The 21,806-nt window shown below is 46.6% G+C and overlaps 1 protein-coding gene and 1 long non-coding RNA gene across 4 annotated transcripts in view; one reads left to right on the top strand and one right to left on the bottom strand.

Moving 5' to 3' along the window:
- Nucleotides 1–3,869, bottom strand: part of Znf592 (zinc finger protein 592) — a 52,937-nt gene extending 49,068 nt beyond the window's left edge. The window contains exon 1 of one of the 2 annotated variants that reach the window (XM_087188512.1): nt 3,773–3,869. The gene's annotated coding sequence lies outside the window, so the exon portion shown is untranslated. The remainder of the gene's footprint in view (nt 1–3,772) is intronic. The other variant, XM_087188511.1, reaches the window with a different exon arrangement.
- Nucleotides 3,870–4,264: 395 nt separating this feature from the next.
- On the top strand, nt 4,265–14,414 carry LOC147824895 (uncharacterized). Of its 2 annotated transcripts, XR_015441811.1 has the most exons (3): nt 4,265–4,857; nt 10,501–11,119; nt 14,128–14,414. It is a non-coding gene; the product is annotated as an uncharacterized LOC147824895 (long non-coding RNA). The 2 variants fall into 2 exon arrangements; XR_015441810.1 differs by having other exon boundaries at nt 4,265–11,119.
- The last annotated feature ends 7,392 nt before the right edge of the window (nt 14,415–21,806 follow it).

Raw genomic sequence — 21,806 nt, 5'->3', positions numbered from 1 at the left:
CCTGTAAAACTTTTCTTCCAAAGGCCAGGTCAGGTCACCTCCTCCAGGAAGCCTTCTTAACTCTCCCCAGAAATTTAGTTCTTACTGCCCTCAACAACTTTTTAACCACAGCTATAGTACAGGATTCAAGTAGACACTGTAGCTCATCTTTTAAAATATTTGACCTCTCCTGGGTATTGATTGAGCTCCTGAAAGGAAGGTCTCATTCTATATCCACAAGTTCTAGCACAGTGTCAAAGCACAAAACAGGAGATCAATGTTGAATGACTTATCACATAGAACGTAGCATTAAACTTTTTTGATTTGTGGGGTTTTTGTTTTGTTTTGTTTTGTTTTTTGGTACCAGAGATCAAACTCAGAACCTTGCGCTTGCCAGCCAGGCACAATGCCACTGAGCTAAATCCCTGGCCCAGCATTAAGCTATTAAGAAAAAAAGGAAGGTGATAAACAAAATTCAAGAACTAAATTATCTACATAGTCAATCTCCCAAAATGACCCCAATATGGCTGAGGGGCAAGATGGTTACTTTTAAAATTGAAACAATATCAACTAACCTTTGAACAAAGTGCTAGACTGTTTAAAGGCTTAATTTGATCTGCTCAACAACCCTATGAAGTACTCACTTTTATATGCATTTAGGCAAGGGGGGTTTTTGGGGGGGTTTTTTGGTACCGGGGATTGAACTTGGGACTTTGCGCTTGCAAGGCAGGCACTTTTATATGCATTTAAATTGAGGAAGCCCAGAGTGGTGGTGCATACCTGTGATCCCAGCACTCTGGGAGGCTGAGGCAGGAGGACTTCATATCAAGCCCATTTCAGGTAATTTAGCAAGATCCTGTCTCAAAATTTAAAAGGGCATGGATGTAGCTCACTGAGAAGGCCTTGGGTTCAACCCCCGGTATCAGGAGGGGGAAAAAAAAGATAAGGAAACTGAGGCATGAGGAGCAAAAGCAAATGTAAATGTCAGCAGCCTGACTCCTGGGCAGAGCTGATTCCAATTCAGGTTATGTTATGAATGTGACTCCAGATACATCATCTATCCCCTCTGGACTCATTTTCCTGTAAAATGATACAATAACCTCTTTCCCTAGGTGTACAGAAGACAAATATGACAGTATATACAAAAATCACTGAAATCGTCCTCCTACCTAGCAGGCGCTCTGTAAGTGCTGGTTCATCTTTCCTTCCCTTCCTTTTTTTTTGGTACCGGGGATCCAACTCGGAACTCGGGACCTTACGCTTGCGAGGCAGGTGGCAGAACCACTGAGCTAAATCCCCGACCCATTCCCTTCCCAAAGCTGAGTGAAGGAGACCCAAGCACAAGGACCGGCCTGCTTAAGGCTTTTCCAAACAGATCCGGGCAGTTAGGCCACTTGGCTCAGAAACCCCTGCCTTACAGCTTATCTCAAAGCACATTCCCTGCATAGGGGCGGGAGACCTTTTAAAATGTAAAAGTTCCTAATTACAGTGGAGTTACAATCCAAACTAAACAGAGAAAGCGTTCCCCCAGGCTAGGGCGACTGACCTGGCCCACCCCTCCTGGGCGTTTACCTCCCCTCTCCCCTCCGCCCTCTCCAAGTCCTCACGCAGCCCACAGCCCACGGCCCACCCGGCCTCTTTCACTTCCTCCAGCCCGCCTGGTCGTGCTGCTGCACACGCGGTTAACTCTCAACGCCCCTGCAGGCCAGGTCCTCCTCAGCACTTCCTCAGGGAAGGCTTCCTGGTGCCCCTGACTCAAATCAATCCTTTCCTTCCTCCTACTCACCACAGTTTGAAATTATTAGTTTACCACTTCCTCCAAAGTTTTATTCCAAAGACACCATCTGGGAGCAGAGGTGGAGCTCAATGGTAGACCACTTGCCTAGCACTTACCTGGTAATGGGTGACCCCAGCGGCACCAAAAACAAAACAAAACAAAAACATTTTTTAGGGACCCTTCCCAAACTACTCTAATGTAAATTCAACCCCCACTCCTGATAGCTCAGACTCTCAGGTTTTCTCCTTTTCCCTTTTAGCATTAAACTTTTAACAGATTATATTTTAATTGCATATTTATTGTTTTCACACACAATAGTATGAAAACTCAACAAAGGTAGTTTTTTGTTTGATTTTGTTTGCTGTACTGAGGGTTGAACTCAGGGTGAGAATCCTAGTTGGGTAGGTGCTCTTATTACTGAGCTAAATTCCCCCACACCCACCCACCCTCCTTTTTTACATTTTATTTTTCAGTCAGGATCTTTCTAAATTGCCCAGGTTGGTCTCCAACTAGAGATCTTCCTGCCTTAGCCTCCTGCGTGCTGTAACTACAGGCATGCACCACCATGCTCAGTGTATGCCCAGTTGTTTTTGCTTGCTTTGTTCACTGAATCTAAAATGAGTGCCTGAAATTTATTTGTTGACAAACGTTTGTTGTTGAATGAATTTTCTTTATTATTACTAGATTTTCCCACAAAGCTAAGAGCACCAACACTAAAATGTGGTATCTTTCTTGTTTGCCACTGTACCTCCAACACTTAGTTCAGGCATAGGCATACAGTAAGTGCTCAGTAAAAATTTACAGTAAGATATAGTGGCACCAGCTATAGTCTCAATTACTCAGGAGGCTGAGGTAGGAGGATTACTTGAGACCAGAAGTTGGAGGCCCACCTGGGCAACATATCCAGACCTGGTATAAAAAAAAAAAAAAAAGCTACAACCAGTGGAAAAACTGAAAAAACGATCAAAATAGGTGCACTAAGACCACATTTCCTCCTCTCTCTCACAGCCTAATGTATCTGTGAGGTTTAGGAAAAAGATCTCTGAAATCCCACTGAGCACCCACCAAGGCCGGCCAGGTATCCACCTGTCCACATCCTGTGCGCCCACCACAGTGTGCACACCTGAGTCCAGCACCACATGGGCCCTCTCGCCCCCGGCTGCACCAAGTGAGCAAACCTCAGGCCAAATACTTGTCACCCCCCAGTCCCGTGTCATGCCGCCAGTCCTATCTAGGGCAGCTCGGACACCAAACACTCTTCCCTGGGTGGGCCTGTGGATTTATTCCAATTCAGGACTTCTAAGGCCACCTCTAGCCCACTCTCAGAAATTAAAAAAGAAAGAAAAAATAGTTAAAAATCCCCAACAACTCCAACAACCCTGTGGTTCTCCAGAGCAGGAGAACCTAACGTCATGGGGACCCCTCCCCCTCGTAAACGCCTATCCAGGCCAGGAGGCCATCTGTCCAGAAGACGCTGCTGGGCCCTCCCCCGGGGTCACTCGGCTCCCCCTCCCCGGGCCGGCAGGAGGAGTCCCCGCGGGGACAGAGCCCACCCCACGCGCGTGCCCGGCGGCGCTGGCCCTGGAACCCCAACTCGGGCGTGGGATACCTGCCTGCCGGGACCCGTCCCCCGGCCGGGGCTGGGCCGGCGGCGCCGCCGAGGGGCGACCCCAAGTGTCCGCCCGGGACGGCGCCAGCTCCCGGGGACGCGGGGTGACAGGGCGTCTGGCGGGGCGCAGCGGCACCGTTATCCGGGCCGAGCGGGGGGCCCCGGGGGCGGCGGCGGCGGGAGGGGCCGGGCCGGAGTCGGGACCGGGCCGGGGTGGACCCTGGCGGGGTCCAGGGTGGCGGGGCCCAGCCCGCCAAGCGGCGGCCGGGAAGTGGCGGCGCCTCGCGGGGTCGCGGACTGCGGGGCCGGAGGCAGCGCGCGCGCACGGTCCCAGCTTCGCTCGGCCTGGTCCGCTTGGCGCCCAAGCCCACGAGTCCCTCCGGCGGTGGCGGCCGCGGGGCGCTTACCTGGCGGCGGCGGCGGCAGCGGCGGCGGCAGCGGCGGGCGGCGGGCTCGGCCGCGCGCGTCCCCAGCGCCGGCGGCGGGAGCCCCAACATGGCGACGGCGGCGGCGGACGGGGCGGGGCGGGCCGGGGGCGGGGACGGGGCCGGCCGGACCGGGGCGGGAGTGGGGGCGGCGGGGACAGCTGCGGGTGGGTAAGGGTTCGCGGACGGGGCGGGGGGAGACGGAGACGGCGGTGGCTCGGCCCTGGGCCGCAACTTGGGCCCCGCTCCAGGCTGAGGGGACGCAGGCCCCGCGGCGACGGCGGGAGGGCCAGGGCTGGGCCCCCAACCCGCGGGACCCTGCCTTGGCCCTGCCGGCCACCTGGGCCTAGTCCCCGCCGGCCACCTGGGCCTAGTCCCCGACGCGCCCCTGCCGCCCACTAGAGGGCCGAGGTGTTGCCCCCGCGGACGACGGGCGCCTCGCAGGCCCAGCCAGTCCTCTCCGTCGAGGTGCGACACGCAGCGGGGCCTAAAGTGAAAGCTAGCAGCGGGTCGGGCCTGGCGCCCAGGTCACGGCCGGAGGGAGGACGCGCGCGCGCAGCCTGCAGACGGCGCGCGGACAGGGGACTCGGGGAGGCTCGAGGTGACCCCAGGGTCGCCTCACGCCGGCGGCTGGAGGTCGGGGAGTGGGAAGGCGCAGAGCAGGCCCTGGTAACCACTGGGAATCCGAGCTGAGGGTCCGGGACAGACGCGACACCGCACCACCCGGGGCTGAGCTGAGCCTGGGTGAGAAAGGCCATAAATGATTATTCTTTCCAGACATTTGGCAGGGAGAGGGAGAGAAAAGTAGGCCTGAGTCCAAAGGGTTGGAAGAGGAAAAAAGGGTATTTGGGGTTTGGTTTTGTTTTTAATTTGTTCCAGTTTGAGGGAGAGACCCGTAGAATAGTAAATGGTGCAAAGTCTCAGGAAAGGAGATGGGAAGGGAGAGAGAGAAGTGAGAGAAGAGGGAACCTCTTCCTGCCAGAGTTAAAGGATGCTTAGAGATGAAAAGATTTTGAAGTGAGGAAGCAGGCATGTTCCTCTGACCAGCTGCCTGGATCATAAACCAGGTACGTTCACTGTCCTTTAAAACTGAAGTGTAATTGGTTCAAACCCTTATACCACCTCAGCGTACTTGCCTGTACTTCCAAAGATTTGCGGGGGAACTTATAGTTCTCCTGTCTCTTAACTGCAAAATTTTGTTTAAAATATACTCTGTTATGCTCTTTCGGGATATCTGTCACCATACCCTGGATATTACCCCATTAATGCTTCCTCAAAATAATGAGCAGTACATGAAAACCAAAAAAAAGTCCAGTGTTATTGTTAAATAACTTTATTTGTAGCCATTGGAAACAATGTTGAAGGAAAAGATTCAATGACATAGAAAATACTTGTAGTTAAAAAAAAGGTAAGGTTATATAATAGCAAGTTATATATAAATTGTATCACACATAGATTAAAAAATAGAACTTTAATTTTCTTCTGTGACTTCAGTTGTTTTGTTTTTGGGGGGAGGGGGGACATTATTAGGATTGAATCCAGGGCCTTAGCATTGAGCTATATCTCTGCCCTTTTGAAATTTCTCAAACATGGTCTTGCTAAATTGCTAAATTGTCCAGGCTGGGGTCTAACATGTGATCCTCCTGCCTTAGCTTCCTAGAGTGCTGTGATCACAGACCAGTGCCACCGCACCTGGCTTTTCTTGTTTTTGAGACAAGATTTTACTACATAGCCCAGTCTGGCCTCAAATTCACGATCCTTCTGCCCCAGCCTCCCAGATGTTAGGATACAGGACTTATGTATTTTCTTACTTTTATAGTACATTTCTTTATCTCTTGGAACCAGAGAAATTATTTTTTAACAAGATGCAAAAAATGTATTTGAAGTGGGATCTTGTTTTGTGCAGCCCAGGCTGACTTCAGAGTCCCCATCCTCCTGCCTCAGCCTCCTGAGTGCTGGAATTACAAGCGTGCAATTTCTTGTTTAAAGTAATTTTTAAGAAAGGTATTTTTGCAAGACATGGTGGTGTAAATCTGTAAGCCCAGCACTCTGGGAGGGTGAAACAGAAGGATTGCAAATTGAAGCCCAGCCTGGGCAACTCAGTGATTTAGTGAGACCTTGTCTCAAAATAAAAAATAAAAAGGGCAGGGGATATAGCTCAGTCCATAGGTTCTGGGTTCAACCAGTACCATTAAAAAAAAGAAGAGGGCCGGGCATTTAGCTCAGTGCTTCCACTGCCTGCTTCGAAAGCGCAAGGATTCAAGTTTGATCCCCGGTACCAAGAAAAAAAAAAAAGAAGATATTTCTGAAGTTCAAGAGGAAACGATACTAGGATTCAGGAAAGAAAGCTAGAAGTAGATCCTTGAAGTGTGGAACTTAGGAAGAGATGTTCTAGGTGAACAGACTGTCAGAGGCAGAAGGAACAATTCAGAGACCCCAAGTGGGAAATAGATGAGATCTGTGCCTGAAGAACAGGACTGATGTAGTGGTGTAGTGAGCCAGACAGTCTGGAAAGGTAAGTTAGGACTACCAAAAATGGTCCTGACAACTCTGCTGAGCCCTTTGGACTTTGCAGGTCAGGGAGAATCACTGGAACTTGCACTGTGCAGGTGATCGATTTCGAAGTAGATTTTCCTGTGCTCTTTTAATGAGGTTGGAGGTCTTGGCCCTTTATTCCTAATATTTGGACATTTGGTTGACTCAGAACAATGAGGCAGGAAGTATAGTCATTGCATTCTACTTATTCACAAAGTGAGAATTTGAGCTTGCTTTCCAGGTTATTAATTACAATTTTGGTTTGGTTTGGGTTGTGTTTTTTACACTTTTGGTTTGTTTTGTTTTTCCAGGACTAGGAGTTGAACCCAGGACTTTTCCAGTGAGCTACATCCCTAACCCTTTTTAAATTTTGAGACAGGGTCTCACTAAATTGCCCAGGATAGGTTAGAGGTTTTGATCTCCTGCCTCAGCCTCCTGAGTGCTGAGATTACAGGTGTGCAACACCACACCTGGCTTAATTTTTTTTTGTTTTTTGACACAAAGTCTCCATATGTGGACCACACTAGCCATGAGCTCACAGTGTAGCCCAGGCTGGCCTTGAGCTCATGATCTTCCTGTCTCAGGCTCCAGAGAGTACTGGAGTTATGGTGTGAGTCACCATAACAGGCTTCAATTACTACAATTTTTATTTACTAGACCACAGCAGAGTTTTGGGGAGAGAGCAAATTAGCAAAGAGTGAAAACAAAATGAAAAGAAAAATATGCACCTTAAATCAGGCATTTGGAAACTTTTTGATTGTGATTCAAAAGTAGATATAAACATGTAGGCCTGGCATGGTGGTACTCATTTGTAAGCCCAGCACTCTGGTAAGCTGAGGCAGGAGGATTGCAAGTTTGAACCCAGCCTGAGCTATTTAGCAAGATCCTGTCTCAAGAAAGAAAAAAAGAAAAAAGACTGGGGGTGTAGCTTAGTGTGAAGGCCCTGAGTTCAATCTGCAGTACTAAAAAAAAGAAAATCTCATCCAAAAATACATACCTGTGACTACGTGCACACATTTCTAAGACAAAGGTTTCATGAAGTATTATTTTATGCAATGAATGCTAATATTTTCAACCTTGTTTTCTCTTTAATGTGGATCAGGACTTATCACATTGACTCCGTTATTCACTACAGTACTGGGTCACAACATGCCTTTAAGAACATTGAAAAAGAAGTACTATTCCCCACTGTCTTTGTACCTCTCATTTTGAATAGTCCTAGCTGGTCACCTTAAGCTGGCCATGTTTACATGTCCCAGAATGCAACAGGACAGATGAGCCTCCCTGGGTGCTGTGGGGGAGGTGAGGGAAGGGTTGGCAGAAGCCAGATTGGGTTCCTGTTCAGTCAGTAAAATTTCCTAATATTATTAGAGGATATAAATAATTTCTTCTTTGTTCAGCATGAGCTACACGTTGAACTTAAACAAGGCATACTGCCTGCAAACTAACATTTTTTCATTTGAAAGAACAAAATCATGAACTAAAATAAAAAGAAAAATAATGTATCTTGATTGTGACAGTTATTAATCAACTTTTTTTTTTAAGAAAGGGTCTCTGGTGGGGTGTTTAGCTCAGTGGTTCCGCCACCTGCCTCACAAGCACAAGGACCTGAGTTCTATCCCCGGTACCAAAAAAACGCCCCCAAAAATGGTCTCACTATGTGGTTCAGGCCTTGAACTAACTATGTAGCCCAGGCTGGCTTCAAACTCAGTGATCTCCTGCTTCAGCCTCCCCAGTGCTGGGATTACAGGTGTGCACCACCGCACCTCACTCTAAGTTGTATTATTATAGAAGCTATAAATATGATTCCTTCCTTATAAATTTGGAACCAATAAAAAGATGAAAATATCAACTTTATTACCAATAAAGCTGAACTGAAGAAGGTGGATTAGATGGTGACCAATAGGCTTTTTTCTTTTTAACCAGTTTGTTTGCTTTGTTTTGGTACGGGGAACAAACTCAGGACCTTGAGCTTTCGAGGCAGGCAGCCGGCCCACTGAGCTAAATCCCGGGCCCTAGGGTTTTTTTTTTTTTGAACTAAGGATTGAACCCCACCCCTACATACTGAGCTATATCCCCAGACCATTTTATGATTTTTTATTTTGCTAAATCCCTGAGTTCCTCAGGTTGGACTCAAACTTGTAATCCTCCTGCCTCAGCTTCTAATAGGCTTTGGGGGTGGGGGAGATAAGGTCTTATGCAGCACCACACCTGGCTTCCAATAGCCTTTTTATTTTTTTAATTTTTTTTTTTTGTACTGGGGATCGAACTCAGGACCTTGAGCTTGCAAGGCAGGCGCCAGAACCACTGAGCTAAATCCCCGGCCCAATTTTTTATTTTTTGATACCAGGGATCAAACTCAGGTCCTTGTGCTTGTGAGGCAGGCGGTAGAACCACTGAGCTAAATCCCCGGCCCTCTAATAGCCTTTTTAATATTTTTCCCTGAATTAAAGTTATTTCCCCAGAACTCCAGCCTCCTCTTTGCAGAGATCTAGCAATTTTAACCACATCTAATTTTGAAAGTGAATTTTCTGGGCCAGGGATTTAGCTCAGTGGTTTCGCCGCCTGCTGCACAAGCGCAAGGACCCGAATTCGATCCTCAGTACAAAAAAAAAGTGGATTTTTCTCTAAAAGCAGGCAGGGCTAAATTCAACAGGTTAAGTCACCCCTGGAAGAACCAAGGCAAATTCTCCCCTACCTGCCCTTCTAGAGAAACAAAAGGAAATATGGATCTGCATTCTCTACCCCCTGCCCGAGTAAACTGGACTTGGCCCAATAGTTAAGCAATTAATTGGGAAAGTTTATTTAAGCAGTTAATTATTTTTTAAAATGGTGAATAGGGCCAGATGAGGTGGCACATGCTTGCAATCCCAGTACTCGGGAGGCTGAGGCAGAAGGATTGCATTGAGTTCAAGGCCAGCCTGGACTGCATAGAGACCCTGTCTCAAAAAAAAAAAAAAAAAAAAAACCTCTCAAAAAAACAAATAAATAAAAGTCAATAGATACCCTAATAAAAGTTGGAAACTATAAGGATCGTCCAGTTACCAATCTTTTTTTGTTTGTTTTGTTTTGATTTTTGAGACAGGGTCTTGCTGTGCAGTGCAGGCCTGTCTTGAACTCAACAGGTAGCCAAAGTTGGCCTTGGACTCACAGTGATCCTCCTGCCTTAATTGCCTGGGTGCTAGGATTACAGGTGTGCACCACCATGCCCAGCTTTTAACAGTCTTTAGATGTAGAACCAAACCTTTTCTGCTGAATGTGGTCCTTGAGCCGTGTGTGTGTGTGTGTGTGTGTGTGTGTGTGTGTGTGTGTGTGTGTGTGTGTTACTGAGGACTGAACCCAGGGCTATCACACTGAGCTATATTCCCAGCCCTTTTTTTTTTTTTTTTGGTACTGGGGATCTAACTCGGGACCTTGCACTTTCGAGGCAGGTGGTGGAACCACTGAGCTAAATAAATCCCCAGCCCTCCCAGCCCTTTCTTAAATCTTTTTTGGGGGGTGGGGTTTGAGACAGGGTCTCGCTTGTCCAGCCTGGTTTTGAACTCACTATGTAGTCCAGGCTGGCCTGGAACTCAGAGCAATCCTCTGGCCTCAACCTCCTGAGTGCTGGAATTACAGGCATGCACCACTATGCCCAGCTCCCAGCCCTTTAAAAAAAAATTTTTTTTTTCATTTTGAGACAGAGTCTCAGTAAATCACTAAGCTACCCAGGCTGGGTTCAAACTTTCAAACCTGCCTCAACTTCCCAGAGTGCTAGGATTATAGGCATGGGTCACCACACCTGGTTCAACACTAATTTTCAACTGGTCTTTATTTCCAAACCTAATATTTCCAAAGCATTCAACTGACATGTCATAGAAACAGCTTTCTTTTCATGTTTATGTTTCATCAGCTCATATAATTTTAATTAAATTGATTGCACAGTGGCATACAGCTGATATAAGCAGGCTTAGGACCACACACAACAGACCCTTGTCAGGAGTATTCGTCCTCTGGCAGGAAGGTGTTCCAGATAGTATTCAGCAGTCCAAAGCATTCACATGTGTATTAGGAGAAGGGAAAGTGCTGGTTACAGAGTCCATTAGAGGGAGAGTAATGCTCATAGATTAGTATGATCAACTCAACTCTACGTGCATTTAATTTAACATTCTTCTCCCATTATTTATTCATTTTAGAATCTTTTTCTGCCCCCAGGCGTGGGCATGGCTGTGATCCCAACACTCTGGGAGGCTGAGACAGGAAGATCACAAGTTTTGAGTTTCATCAGGGCAACTTGGTGAGACCCTGTCTGAAACTTTTTTTTTTTGGCGGTACTGGGGATTGAACTCAGGATCTTGCGCTTCCCAGGCAGGCTTGGCATCACTGAGCTACATCCCTGGGCCTGTCTCAAAATTTTAAAAAAAGAGCTGGGGTTGTAGCTCAGTGGTCAGTGCCTCTGGGTCCCGCCTCTACTACTGAAGTTTCAAAAAGAAGGAGGGAAGGGGAGAGACGTTCCCTCAAAGGTACTGGGCTCCAATGCTAGGCCTCAAGCATGTCAGCAAACCCTCGACATCCCCAGCCCTTTTGAAAATTATTATTTAGAGACAGTCTTCCTAAATTCCCCAGGTATGGCTCACAGTTGGGATCCTCTTGTCTCAGTTTTCTGAGCAGCTGGGCTAAAAACTGTACACCACTGAATGAGGCTTTAGAAACATTTTTTGCTATTCAAGACTGTGCTGGGCACAGAAGCAGCCAAGAACTGAAGAAGGGGAAGTTCATGTGTAAACAAGGCAAAGCGGCTGGAGGGAAGACTGGGTGAGTAAACAAATCCCTTCGTCTTCTCTCTAACCCACTCCCCCCCCCCCCAAAAAAATTGCTGTCCCTCTAGTCCCTTTTTTTTTTTTTTTTTGAGACAGGGTCTTGCTGTGTAGTTCATGCTGTCCTTGAACTCACTGTGTAGCCCAGGCTGTCTTCGAACTCACAGTGATCCTCCTGCTTCAGCCATGACACCCAGCTCCCTTCAGTCCCATTTAGTTAAAAATGACTTTACTCTTTCTTTCTGTCTGTCGGTCTTTCTGTCTTTCATATTGACTGATTGATTTTTGCGGTGCCAGGACTCAAACCTAGGGCCTCCCAGGGCTTTGTGCGTGCCAGGCCAGTGATCCATACCCCAGTAGCCCCCAAAATGGTCTTAAATGGCTCAGAATTGCTGCACTGTCAGTAAAGTTCCAATAGCAGATCATCCACTGCATTAGCACCCTACACTGCCTATGCATTCCCAGTGCTAATGAGCTGGTGCAACTGGTCCATTCAGGGAAAGTGTAGCCTTGTAAATTAGAACGGTCCTTTTAAAAAGCAATTTGACACTGCTGTGCTGAGCCTTAGTGGCGCTGTGGCTCCCTTCTGACTCATCAGTACCACTCTTAGAAACTTTTTCTTGAGAATGATCCTCACCTAAAGAGAAGCCACAGCACAGCCCTGTTTACTGTCATCTCAGCTGTGATAACGAAATTTGTAAACATAATAAAATGGTTGAAGTAACTAATACCACTCAACATCAGTGTAACACTGAGAACACAAACAAGGGGGTAACTTGGAAAACATTTGATTACATAGTAAAAAAGATTCACCACAGTGTACCAAGAACCAGTGAACTGTATACTTTAAAAGGATGAATTTTGTGAATCATGCCTCAATTTTCTTCTTAAAAAGAGAAATTGCATAATTTTGCTTTTGTATCAGCCAAGAGCAGCAGGAAACAGATGGACTTCTGAACATGTGTAACTGAGGAGAGTTACTGCAGGGACAGTGTGTGGAGGTGTAGGTAGGGCTGAGAGGGAAGTGCCTTGGGTCTAGGATCTGCTAGGAGCGCTACTAGTGTGAACCAGGAGGGTCAAGGGGATGGGGCAGTTCCAAGTGCCCCCAGGCCACCCGGAGCTCTCTCACCCGGGTGAGGCAAAGACATGTGGCCCTACCAATGGTAGAACCAGGCCCGGGGTATACTCAGGCCAGAGTGCTTTACCTAGTGTGTCCCAGGGCCTGGCTTCTATCCCCAGCACCAGGAGATTCCCCACCCCCCCAAAAAAGCCATTGTGAGAATTATCTGAGCATGTGGCCAAGGGCTTCAGAGAAACGTGGAAAGCCAAGTTCATCCAGAGATAAAAAGCACAAGTAGAGCCGGGGATGTGGCTCAGTGGCACCACAACGGCCTGGCAAGTGCAAGGTCCTGAGTTCAATTCCCAGTACTGGAAAAAAAAAAAAAGTACAGGTAGAGGCCAGGCGTGGGCACAGGCTTGTAACCCAAGCAACTCTGGGAAGCTGAGTCAGGAGGACTGTAAGTTTGAGCTGAGCGTGTGCAACTCAGTGACTCAGCAAGACCCTGTCTCAAAAAATAAAAAAGGCTAAAGATGTAACTCAGTGTGAAGGCTCTGGGTTCAGTCCTCAGTACCAGAAAAACAAAACACAGAGAAAGCTAGAAAACAGGTATGACATGTTGAGGGGGCAGAAAACATTAGCTCATGCTGAGACAAGGATGAGGGCCAGAAGTGAGATGATTTTATTGTTTCATTGTTACATTGAGCTGGAGTTGGAGCTAGGAAAGAGATGATCAAAGATGTGTAAGTTCGATTGGCCTGGAACATTCCCAAGTCCTCCCCATAGGCTATTAGTCTATATTTCTCCTTCTAGCAAAACTTCATGCCCTCAACAAATAATTATGTGGTACCATCCTGTGCCAGGAACTTCTAGGCCCTGGGGATTTAGGAGGAAACAAAATCCACCTGTTCTGTGGAGTTTACATCCTGGTGGGGGCAGGCAGACAACAGATAAATATGTCAAGCGGTGATAACTGCCATAGAGCAAAGCACAGGAAAGCAGAAAAATAAAATTCTGCCCATTCTATTACCTCTTACCAACTTCTTGATTTGAAAGACACAGGTGCCCACACGCCAGAGCTCCTGAGTCTCGAGGCCCTTGGTTTCTCTCATCTGGTCTAAGATCACAGTATCTAATTGATCTTCCTGCCTCAGCGTCCTCCAGCCCATTCTCCACTCTGCCATGAGAACCTGAAGCAAACTGTGTCCCAACCCTGTTGGGACTCTCCTTGTCTGTAATGTGGACTAACATCTAACGTGCTTGTCAGGGTCTCCTTCTTGTCTTCCGGATCCAGCCTCTGCCTCAACCTCCCTCATTCTCCTGGGGTTATTTTTTTCTCCTGAAGTTATTGACAAACCCACACTCTAATTTCTGCACCTTTTTCATGCTGCTTTTTCAAATAATGATGGTTCCCAGAAAAGAAAAAAAAGATGTTCTTAGGAAAAAAAGATTGATTTTAAAAATTGTCTCACTTTCATAAATTTTTTTTTCCTTTTTAAAATTTATTTACTTCTTTATTTGTTTATTTTCAGTACTGAGCATTGAACCCAGGGCCTTCATACTAAGGTATTGTAGGCTGGGCTGGAACCTATAATCCTCTTGCCTCAGCCTCCCTTGAGGCAAGAGGATTACAGGTTCAGGGCTCACCTGGGCAATATAATGACTTAGTGAGACCCTGTCTTTAATAATTAATTAAATGCCTGGGGATGTAGCTCAGTGCAAAAGCCCTGGGTTTAATCCCCAATACAAAAAAAAAAAAACTTGTGAGACAGGGTCTAAGTTGACAGGGCTCAAACTGCAATCCTCCTGAGACAGAAAATTACAGCATGGCAAAGCTAGCTGGGGAAATAGATGTGATCTGTTAATTACAAGATCCCAAGACACATGCAGAACAGTTTCCAAAGCCCTGCATATGGACTTTCATGAGAACTCAAGCAGGTTTTTAATAGGATGACCTGGACCTGACATCAGCCTGAGATGTAGGATCCCAACACTGCCTTTCAGAACCCGTATGTAGAAGATCTCTCGTGTTTTCTCGAGATTTGGACATACAAAAGGACAGACACCAAGAAGAGCTTGCTATCATGGCTTTCCTCACAATAGTCTGCCCTGTGCCCTCCAGGGTATACTTTTATTTTGCTTTTTCCTCCTTTACTTGGCCCAAGCTGGCTCTGCAGAGCCAGTTTCTCCCTCACTCTTCACTTTCACTTTTTCAAATAAACTTTGTTACTATTTTTTTGCTGGTTTCATTCAATTCTTTGTTCTAGATGAGAAGAACCTGGAATCCAACTCCAGGAGATGCGAGCACCACAAAACCCAGTAACGTTTATTTGGGGAGCCACTTTTAGGAGCTACCTGGTAACACTCTTGCCTCAGGCTCAAGAGTTAACTGAAATTCTGGGCATGAGCCAACACAAGTGGCCCAAATTGTTTTTTAAACCAATTTGCAGTTCCAGCATTGCATATGAGGTTCTATTCATTCATATCTACTCCAGCACTTGGTACGAATTCTGACTTCTTAATTCTGGCTACTCAGGAATCAAATTTCACTGTGGTTTGGATTTGTGCTTCTCTGACTATGGATGATGTCAAACATAGCTTCATATATAAAAAAGCTTCATCTTCAGGGAAATATCTATTCATAACCTTTGCCCATTGTTCAATTGGTTGACTGTCCTTTCTTCAGTGATTTTGCTAATTCTTTGACATTATGAGGGTTCCCTTTGGAACTCAGGTGGTCAGAATTGAATTAATCTTCATGTGATATGATCCCCCCCTTGATTAGAAAAGCAATGCCCACGTGTTGTAAAAAAAAACATGTCAAGGGGCTGGGGTGTAGCACTTGGCTAGCAAGTGCTAACGTTCTGGGTTCCATTGCCAAAACTACAAACAAAACCGACCAAACAAAAAATGTGTGAAGAGCACAGACATGCTTAACTTCTACTCATTTTTGTAGTGCTGAGGCCTGAACTCAGGCCTCAAAGGCATAGCTGGGTGAGGACTCCACTGCTGAGCCTATACCCGAAGCCCTAAGATGTGTACCTTGGAAAGAAAAGCCTCCTTTGCCATCCCTCCACCCCACCTCAAGCAAGAATTAACTCCAGTTTGTCGTTCCATACTTTGGGTCTCTGTTTCCACACTTCCCTCAGATTCAATCCATATCTTCTCAAGGGTAAGGTCTGGTTGTATCACCTTTACATTCCCAACCCTGGTACAGTAACCAGCTCAATCAGAAATGGGTTTTTTTTTTTGTTTTTTGGGGGTTTTTTTTGGTACTGGGGATCGAACTCGGGTCCTTGCACTTTCAAAGCAGGCAGCGAAATCACTGAGCTAAATCCCTGGTCCTCAATCAGAGATGTAACACATTATTATTGAATGTACTACTGACAGGTATTAAAACAGAGCTCCTAATGTTACAAGGAGATTGCCGTGTGACCAGGGCAGAGAATTTGAGTGAGAGAAAAATGAGAGATATACATGTTGTAAGGTGTGTGTGGACTGATTACTAAATCTTGGCTGTTGGAGCCAGGGTATAGTGGCACACACCTGTGATCCCAGCACTCAGGAAGCTGAGGCAGGAGGTTCACTGCAAGTTCCAGACCAGCCTGGACTACATAGTGAGTTGAAGGCCAGCCTAAACTACATAGTGAGACCCTGTCTTTAAAAAACAAAACTAAAAAAAAGTCTTGACTGGGTTGGACAAAAAGTGTTTTTTCATTTGTTTTGCTGTGCCAAGGATCAAACCCAGGGCCTCAGGCATGCTAGGCAAGTGTTCTGCCACTGAGCTGCTCCCCAGCCCCAAGTGTTTTATCCTGAAGCTAACAAGGAAGCATTTAAGAGTTTTTAGAGGGCGGAAATTCTTTGTTCTTATATTTTTACCAGGGACAACTGAAACAAGGCATTAACAATCTCTTCATCTAATAGCTGTGTACAGTATGTAAGGGGAGGAGAAGGGAACAATGGAACTAGAGACAGAAGAATGAGTGAGTCAACAGGCACGAACTAACCTAAGCCCAAGCACTTTTCAGGAAGCCCAGCTCAGCAGGCTATCCTAGGACTGAGAACACATATTCCCACATATGTCTTTTGTTTTGTTTTGTTTTGTTTTGATTCTGCACACCAGGGACTAAACCCACAGGCTCTCTGGCATTGAGTTACACCCCAGCCCTTTTTGTTTTTAATTTTTTTTTTTTATCTTGAGATAGGGTCTTGCTACATTGCCCAGGCTAGGCTTGAACTTGTAGTCCTCTTGCCTCAGCCTCCTAGAGTGCTGGCACTACAGGCATGTGCTACCATGCTCAGCTCCAGTATGGCACGCTTCCTGAGCTCCCATGTGCCAGGTGCTGTACTAAGTGCTGGGAACAGATGCCATCTGGCCCTGGGCAGAAGGTGCCATGCCCATTGCCAGGTGACCTCAACTGACTACTGGCACTGTCTGTACCCCACAGGTGTCCTCAGCCATCCCGTGATGCCCATGGAATCCGGGGTGTGCAGTGGAGCCCTGGTGGGGCTTTTAAGCCTGAGCCAGTGAGAAGTGAGGCAGGGTAGGGAGGAGCAACAGCCTAGCCTTGGTCTCCAGAACCCTGGCTGACGTGAGGAGGACAGTGGTACCAGGCTAGAAGGACCTGCAGCACTGATATTCTGCCCTATCCCCAAAGGTGCCCAGGTGGCAGGAGGGAGGGAGCAGGCAAAGGTAGGATTGAGCTCAGGCAGGAGGACACTGACCCTGTGAGCTGAGCCCGAAGGGTGGAGCTCTGCAGGTGCAGCTCCTGACCCTGAAGCAACCACAAGCCATGGAGAAAAAATGTCACCAGTGTCACCACAGGGGAGGGGCAAGGAGAGAGGGACAGTTGTGACACACCATGGCAGGGGCAAGGACAGTGTGTGCCAGTGAACTGAGAGGGACACAGATCTGCATGGTTGGGGATATTCTGATGGCCACAGGAACCACAGGAGGGGGAGCAGCCACGAAGAACAGGGGCAGAGAGGTGACTGTGGGATTTGCCACATGGCTGGCAGTGAAGGCTAAAGTATGGCTTGAGGGGTGCTAGTGTCAGAGCAGGTGACACATGCCACAGACCAAAGGAGAGCAAGGAAGGTAGAGCAGGAAACCACATAGGCGCCATCCAAGAACCTTGACTCTGAAATGAAACAGAAAGTAAGACATTAACCAGAGAGAATTCCAGAGCCCAGGGAGGTAGATTTTTCTTGCTAAAGGTCAGGAAAGTTTTTTTGTTTTTTTTTGTTGTTTTGTTTTTCAGACAAAGCAGCACTGTAGATAAGTACTAGAGGAAAGAAAGATGCGGCCTGAAAATGTAGTTTGACCCGAGACACTGATACAATCCAGCAGTGGACAGCAAGCACCCTGGTTCAAGGCTGCCTTGCCATGTGCTAAGAGTTGAGGAAGCTGGGATCACACTGCTAATAAATGGCTAGGCAGGAGCCAAAGCCAGGTCATGTGACTCCAAAGCATGGATACTCACTACCCCTGTACCTGAGACAGGTGGAAACATGCACTGTGCTGCAGAAGGGACACTTTCATCAGCACCAAGGGAGGACCTAAGGGCAGGAAGAGACTTGCATACTTATGATTTGAATTATTCTTCCACCAGGTGCAATAGTGCACACCCATAATCCCAGTTCTCTGGGAGGCTGAGGCAGGAGGACTGCAAGTGTGAGTCCAGCCTGGGCAGTTTAGCAATGTAGCAAGACCCTGTCTCAAAATAAAATACAAAAAGGGGGGGATGTAGCTCAGGGCAAAGTCCCTGTGTTTAGTCCCCAATACCAAAAAACAAAACTTCTCCTTCCCACTCACATATAAAAGATGAGGACTTTCAAAATTGCCTCCCACTTGCACCAATCCTCCTGTCAGCCTCCCTAGTGCTGAGATTACAGCCATGCACCACCACACTTGGCTAGACCCCATTTATTTTTGCTGAACTCCCACATGCAAGGAATGCAGAGAAAACCCAAACCAAACCATGGGGCAGAGGAGCTGTGTGATGATGTCACAGTGAGGTCACAGGCTGGGCTGCAGAGACAGGAGCCCTGGTGAACAAACTGAGCAAACAGGACATAAGTTCCCATTTGCAGGGAGGAGGGGCACAGACCTTGTCACCATGCCTGCACCCCAGCCTCAGACAGCTCCCAAAGGGAGTTGAGAAAATACCAGGGTTCAAGGCCATCTAGCAGTCCAAGAAAGGATTGAAAAAGCAGCCCATCCACTTCCCAGGAAAATCCCATTCATCACAACATGCTTTGTGTGGAAAAGTGATTCAAGCCACACATACCAAATTAACTTGTAGCCATATATAAAAATGTAAAAAGAGGATTGCTGCAATTTCAAGGCAAGCCTGAGCTACATAGTAAGTTCAAGGCCAGCCTGAACTATAAAGCAAGACTGCCAGGGATTTAGCTCAATGGTTCTGCCACCTGCCTCACAAGGTCCTGAGTTCAATCCCTGGTACCAAAAAAAAAAAAAAAAAGAGCAAGACCCTGTCTCCAAATAAATAAATAAATGTAAAAAGAGCTGGACATGGTTACACATGTATGTAATCCTAGCCCACAGGAGGTTGAGGCAGAAGGATCACCATGAGTTCAAGGCCAGCCTGGGCTACACAATGAGACCCTATCTCAAAAATTTTTTTAAAAAGTAAGAAGAGCCAGGTGTGGTGGCACACACCTGTAATCCCAGCACTCTGGGAGGCTGAGACAGGAGGATCAAAAGCTTGAACCCAGCCTGGGCAATTTAGCAACTTAGGGAGAATTTATTTCAAACAACAAAAAGGGCTGGGGATATAGTTCAGTGAGAAGGTTCAGTCCCCTGTACCACACAAACCCACCCTGGGCACCTTAGTGAGGCTCTGTCTCAAAAATAAAAAGGGATGGTGTTGGGCCAGGGATTTAGCTCAGTGGCACTGTGCCTGCTGTTGTGCCCAGATTTCGAGGTCCCCAAAGACCACCAAGGAGCCGATTCTGATGTAAACATACGAGGGTCATTTATTCAAGCTCGAGCAGGGACTCCCAACCGTCACAGCCGCAGCGGGTCAAGATTGAGAGCCCCGACTCCAAATCAGCAGGGGGTTTTTATAGTGGTTACAGCAAGGTTCTAGATTGGCAATTAAACCTGATTGATTGTGCCTTGCGCACCCAAGCTGCAAACGGTTGCTAACTACTGATTAGCTGTTGCCAGGGGACGGCTGAACACTATCACATGCAGGTGGTCAAAATACATCTTGTGGTTTTTCTTAGAACTGAAATACTTAGGTCTCACACCTGCCTTGCAAGCGCAAGGTCCTGAATTCGATTCCTGGTACTGGGGGGGGGGGGTGTGGCACAATGATAGAGCACTTGCCCAGCTAGCATGTACAAAACCCTAGGTTTAGTCTCCAGTACTGCAAAAAACCAAAAAGTTAATTTTAATAATATTCTTTAGCTCAATATATCAAAAGTAACCAGGTATAGCAGCACACACCTTTAGTCCCAGCACTGAGGAGGCTGAGGCAGGAGAATCACCATGCGTTCAAGGCCAGCCTGGACGATATGGTGAGACCCTGTCTCAAAAAAACAAAAAAATAAATAATAAAAAAATAGGGCCAGGGATTTAGCTTAGTGGTGCTGCCGCCTGCCTCCCAAGTGCAAGGTTCTGAGTTTGATCCCCGGTACCCCCCCCAAAAAAATAATAATAGTTAAAAGATAGTACCATGTCTACTTGAAATCGATATCTGTGCTTTTTTCATACTAAGTTGTCAGGTTCCAGGATGTGTTAACCATTTCAGCACATCTCAGTCTGGATGAGGCCTGTTCCCAGGGCTCAGGAGTCCCACACTGGTACTCTTATGCCCAGCAGCACAGATCTAGAAAACCATAGCACAACACTTCAGCAGTAGAATAATTCATCTGGTTTTTTTTTCCTTTTCTTTTCCTCTTTTAAAATTTTATTATTTAAAACAATTGTAGGGAAGCCAAGTGTGGTGGTGTATGCCTGTTATCGTAGCACTCAGGAGGCTGAGGCAGAAGGATTGCCACGAGTTCAAGGCTAGCCTGAACTACATAGGAAGACTCTATCTCCAAAAAACAAAATAAAATTAAATAAATAAATTGGGGGGAAGCTGAAGAGTAACTTTTTTTAGGTCTAATAAACCTTTTTTCAAAGCAAAACATTTATTGATACATTTTAGATATATATTCATGAAATCTTTTTTTTCTTTTTTTTGGTACCGGGGATCGAACTTGGCTCCTTGCACTTGTGAGGCAGGTGCTGGAACCACTGAGCTAAATCCCCAGCCTGATACATTTTAGATATACAACACTCACAGGGAATTTGCACCTATACATGATATATCCCACCTTAAAGAGTAACTTAGTGTAGAGTGCTTGCCTAGTTTGCCTGAGGCCCTGGGTTGGAGCCCAAGCACATACACATATACACACATTTTGGATACAAGGTCTTGCTGTGTTGCCCAGGCTGAGCTTGAACTCCTGGCTTCAAGTGCTCTTCCTGCCTCAGTCTCCCCATTAGCTCCCCATTACAGGCCTGGTGGATTGTATTTTTATTTTTATTTTATTTATTGCAGAGCTGGAGATTAAAGCCAGGCCCTTGCACATACTAGGCAAGTGCTCTGCCACCTAGCTACATCCATAGCTTTTTTCTTTCTTTCTTTCTTTCTGCACGTTAAATTGGATAGGCCTATCTTTTGAAAGAAGTGAGAGAAAGCTTTCCTATCTTGAGATTCTCTAGTTTGAAATTTCAAATAGTTTTGTTTTGGGGGTTTTTTTTTTTTTGGACCAGGGATCGAACTCAGGACCTTGTGCTTGATACAGTTCTTTTTTGAGACAGGGTCTTGCTATGTAGTTCGGGCTAGGATTGAATTCACTACGTAGCCCAGGCTGGCCTTGAACTGACAGCAATCTTCCTGCCTCAGCCTCCCAAGTGCTGGTATTACAGGTGTGTACCACCATGCCCCGCTCCAGACACAGTTCTTGTAGCCAATTTTCTTTTCTTCCTTCCTTCCTTCCTTCCTTCCCTCCCTCCCTTCTTTCTTTCTTTCTGAAACTGGGTCTCACTGTGTAGTCCAAGCTGGCCTCAAACTCATAGCAATCCTCCTGCCTCTCTGCCTTCTGATCCTGAGTGCACCACCATGCCCAGATCTATTTTTTATTTTTTGTGGTACTAGGGATTGGACCCAGGGGCTTCTCATTGAGCTACACGCGCCCCCCCCCCCGCCCTTTATTTATTCATTTATTTTATTTATTTTTTATGTTGAGAGAGGATCTCACTAAATTGCTGAGCTCAAATTTTCAATCTTCCTGCCTCAGCCTCCTAGACTGCTGGGATTACAGTTGTGCACCACCATGCCCAGCTCTAGTTTTTCTCCTATCCCTGAGAAATTATTCTTTTTATTTATTAAGTTTATTGGTACATTTTAGGTATACAATATGATGGCATTCAGTACCTTTACATGATATATCTTGGTTCTTCTTTTTTTCCCATTCCCCTGCCCTCCAACCCCTCCACCCCTCCCTTTACAAACAGTTTGTTTCCATTTTTTCCTTTTCTCATATTTATTCCTTTCCCTTCTTTCCTTTCCCCCATGCCTCCCACTTCCCCTTCCCCTTTAGACCTTTT

The sequence above is a fragment of the Heterocephalus glaber genome, unplaced genomic scaffold (assembly GCF_053883595.1).
Source record: "Heterocephalus glaber isolate CG9 unplaced genomic scaffold, H.glaber_assembly_v1.0 deba00001531, whole genome shotgun sequence".
NCBI lineage: Eukaryota > Metazoa > Chordata > Mammalia > Rodentia > Bathyergidae > Heterocephalus > Heterocephalus glaber.
This window is presented reverse-complemented; position numbering and strand designations above follow the sequence as displayed.